Here is a 4,460-nt window from a genome sequence, read left to right on the forward strand (position 1 = left end):
CACATCACATGTGAGTATTTGAAGCTCCGTATTAAGCATGCCGGGTTGAAAGGCTTGTGCGTGGCTGCCAGGCAGGTGAGCCGACTTGAACCAAGGCAGCCTTGGCGAGAGTTTCAGAGGATTTGGACCCTCGGTCCTGCTCACTGGAGTCCCCATCATGTGCTGGGAAGAGAGAGTTGCTAAGGAAATGAACTCTAAACTTAATAACACTAGAGTAGATGCTCACTTTCAGGCTTGTCCCTAGCACTTTCCAGAACATTCCTCGGGCCCGGGTGGGAAGAAGCCCTGTTTTTTTCCTATTGGCATCTCTGAGTGGCATTTCCTGCCACCACTACTCAGCATAAGGAATATTCTGAATCCAGCTTCTGGGCCAGATTCTTCTCTGAATTATCTCTGCGTCTCTCTTTCACCGGCAGAGGGGCGAGCCCTTGACGGCCTGGGGAAAGAGGTTGGCAGACACCTGCCCGGGTGATGAGGGAAGGGACCGTGGATAGCAGGGAGGACCAGCCAGAGCTCCCACCTGGATTGACACTTCTGCTTAGAAAACGGCACCTTCCAGAAAACTATGAAACCTGAGGTCTAGGCTCCGGCTGCCCCCGGGCACTGGGCTGGTCTCCAGGCCAGCCTGAAAGGTGGTTTGTGCCAAACGAACTTGGCATCGCTCGTGTTTGCATTAGGACTGCCAAGTCCCTTTGGTGCCTGATTATCGCGTCAACCCCTGGGCGGCAGACGGCCTCCGGTTCTCTGGGAGATGGTGGGTGAGCACGAGAAGGCCCATCCCAGCGTGGCCGGCTCGCTAGGCTTGCTCCGATGCTGTGTCCCCGGGATCACAGGAGGGCCCTGGATCTGCTCTACCCAAAGTGCGGCTGGGTGAGCGGGTCCAGGCGGGCTCGGAACGCTTGCGGGACGCTCGGAGATGGGGCTCGCTCTCCTGTCCCTCCTGTACAGCCTCCTGCCAGCTCAGCCACGGCTCAGTTCCCCATCTGTCTCCTCAGCTGATGGAGGTGCCCTGGAGCCCTGCCCCGGCTGGGGCCGAGCCTTCAGAATGATAGCCCATTCACAAAAAAACAGTCCCCCCAGCTCACACCCCTGAAACCAGAACGTGAGAGGTGGTGCTTCTGGTAGAGAAGGCCGTGGATGTTGAAAACATCCAACCTGCCTTTTAAGCCAGGTCCCCTGGGGCATGGAAACCGGAATGGCTGGTCCTTCCGTGGAATCGCTCACTGGAGTCCTAGCTGCTCGCACACCTTCCCTCGCGTGGCTGGTCCCCAGCCTGGAGCCTCTCCCCACCTCTGTTCTCCACTCCGCATTCTTGTCACGGCCACACATGGGCCTTCCTCCAGGAATCTGGGGCGACATTCGGCGAGGCTCCACCACCCGAGGAACAGACTATTTCATAACTCTCTGTGATTCTTTTTCTTTGTCTTATCAGGAAATGGGCATCATCATAATAATAATATGCACGCACTCCATTTACTGTCAAGGTTAGTAAAGTTAATATACATAAAGCCCCCGGAAACGGGCTTCCTGTTAAAGCACATTGAGCACACCTTTGTGCCTTGAATCCGCTCAGAGACAATCGATAGATATGGGAATGGACAGATGCTCAGAGGACACGTGGGAGGAAGGAGCGGGGGCAGCGTGTGTGGGAGCTGGATTTGACAGCCCGAGGAAGCACAGTGCTCAGTTATCGCAGCCTGCATATGCTGCAGAGTCCCCGAAGTCCCCAGGGATTAGGGACACCATCTCTGGAAAGTGATGGGGACAAGAGACTGGAAACAGGAAGCCTGTGTGAGGATGAAAGAATGATTTCAGGGGTGGGGAGGAGCCCTTTATGCAGTTTCTGAGAAAGACCGGAGCAGAGTGTCCATTAATTGGAGGACCAAGAGGACACTTTATGAAAACGAGGCAGGAAGTGAGATTTTAGGTATGAAACGTGACAGGCCCGGCCTTCTCCTCAGCAGGGCCCCAGGACTCCAACCTACCCTCCAGGGTTAGTTCGAAAGACTTTTCTGGGGCATCTGACCAGCCTCCAAAAGACCTGAGGATATAACGCTGGGGATTCCAATGACAGCCCTGGGCTGGAGGGCACTGTGAGCACACGGCCACCGGCTCTGGACCTTTGAGGAAAGGATGTAACGGGAAGAGTGGCCAGCTGCGGAAGTGCCTGATAGGAAAGGCAGACGCCACCACCACTGGAATTTGTGCCCTATGTCCCTGTCACCTCGGTGCCTACTAAGCTAGTGCACCTGGTTCCTGTGGGGCCATGAGCTCATAGCTACGGCGACCAGCTGGTCACCTCCAGACCTTAATCCAGGAGACCAGCCTTGGGCGCTTTTCCAAACATCGACCACAACAAAAGTTCTCCATTTGCTTCTAATTACAAAAAAAAATATAGATAACAAAAATCTGTTAGTGTTTTACTGTATTTCCTGTCATTCTTTTTTCTGTGCATATATATTTTCCCTTTAATCCAAATATGAAGCACAATGTGCTTACTGTCATAGAGATGATCTTGATTGGTTTCCAGTGCTGTCAAATGTTCTCCTACAGTTTGAATTTTTTCAAATGTCGGCATGTTACTTCGTTATATAAATGCACTCTGATGCACTTTTACAGTATTTTTTCAAAATTGCGTTGAGTAATACAGGCTTAATAATGGATACATTAAAACAAAGACAATCACACTCACACAAAAATGAATTTATTTATAGGATTAACATCTAGGGATCGATATTGTAATAACTATCTATAGTGTCAGGTGGGTACCACCCTTATTGGGGGTGACCACTGCATAATATATATGAATGTCTAATCACTATATTGTACAGCTGAAATTAATATTATATTGTGTGTCATATCATATTGGGTGTCACACAATATGATGTTAGTTTCAGGTGTACCACATTTATTTAAAAATAAATAAATAAAAGACATATAGTTTTTCGAAGATCGTATGCTATTTTATATACTGTTTTATAGCCTTTAAACCAATATATCACTAACATTTTCTCATTAAATAAAATAATCTTTCACAAAATAATTTTACTGGCTGCATAATAGTTCACGTTATAGACGTGCATAATTTATCAGCCGTTGCATTTCACGTGTTATGAAGTTGATTCTAAAATTTCACTATCAGGAATTATGCTGTTATAGCATAATTGAATCACACACCTTTGGCTATTTTTCTAAATATAATATATTTTTAATAAGATGACTCCCTAGAAGATAAAAGTTTTTTTGGAGGAAGGGTATTCTTGTATTAGTTTTCTATGGCTGCTGTAACAGGTGACCACAAATTTAGTTCCTTAAAACAGCACAAGTTTATGATCTTATATTTCAGGAGATCGGATGTCTAGAACGTGTCTCATAGGGTTAATCAGTGTGTGGCTGTGCTCCTTCTGAAGATTCTTGGGGAGAATCCATTGTTCTGCCTTTTCCAGCCTCCTGTGTTTTTGGCTCTGGTCCAGTCCTTCCCACACAGGTTATTCCGACACTGACCCTTCTGTCTCCTTATTCCACTTGTAAGAACCCTGCGATTACGTTGTGCCCACCAGATAGGTTAATTCAGGAATATTTCCTCATTTTAAAGCCAGCCAATCAGCACCCTTAATTCCAGCTGCTACCTTAGTTCCTGTTTGCCTATAATGTAACATATTCACAGGCTCTGGGAATCAGAAGAGAGGCACCTTTGGGAGGCTGTTATTTTTTCTACCATAGGCATGAATATAAAAAGAATGTTCTAGTAAAAATTGGCCTCCAAAACTGGTGTGAGTACTTGAAGTCTCCCTAGCAGTACATGTAATTGTCTGTCTTTTCTCTTCGAAACACACTAAACTTGAGTGTTGTCATAAGAACAACAACAAAAATAATTGCCAATTTGATAGCTGAAACATGATATCTCATTGTTTTGTTAAATTTTTTTTCTTATATTACATAATATGTAGGTTTTTTTTCTAAAAATTGTTGATCATTTAGATTTCTCCTTTTATAAATTGCCTATTGATATCATCTGCTCATTTCTGTGTGGCTGTGTGTAGTGTGTGTGTGTGTGTGGGAAGACGCATCTTTATCTTTATTTATAAAAACTCTTTTTATATTAAAGCAATTAACTCTTTATTTATATCAATAATCAAGCATATTTCATCCTGGTTTGAGGCCTACTCTTTAATCTTTTTTTTTTATATTTGACATCCAGAATCTTAAATTTTTTCTGTGGAGATTCTATCAGCATTTTCTCTATGGCTTCTTCCTTGGTTTTAGGGCTAAAATAAGGGTTTCCTCACTCCTAGTTACATAAATATTTGCTAATGTTTTTCTGGTTTTCATTTGTACATTTATCGCCTTGCGATTTTTTTTTATTGTGTGTGTTTTTTTAATCACAAAGGTGAAGCTTCTGCGGCCAAGATCGTGTTGTCATTGTGACACAGGTGTTGCCACTCTCCCAACTCTGGGGC

The sequence above is a fragment of the Pteropus medius genome, unplaced genomic scaffold (assembly GCF_902729225.1).
Source record: "Pteropus medius unplaced genomic scaffold, Ma_sr-lr_union100, whole genome shotgun sequence".
Taxonomy (NCBI): Eukaryota; Metazoa; Chordata; class Mammalia; order Chiroptera; family Pteropodidae; genus Pteropus; species Pteropus medius.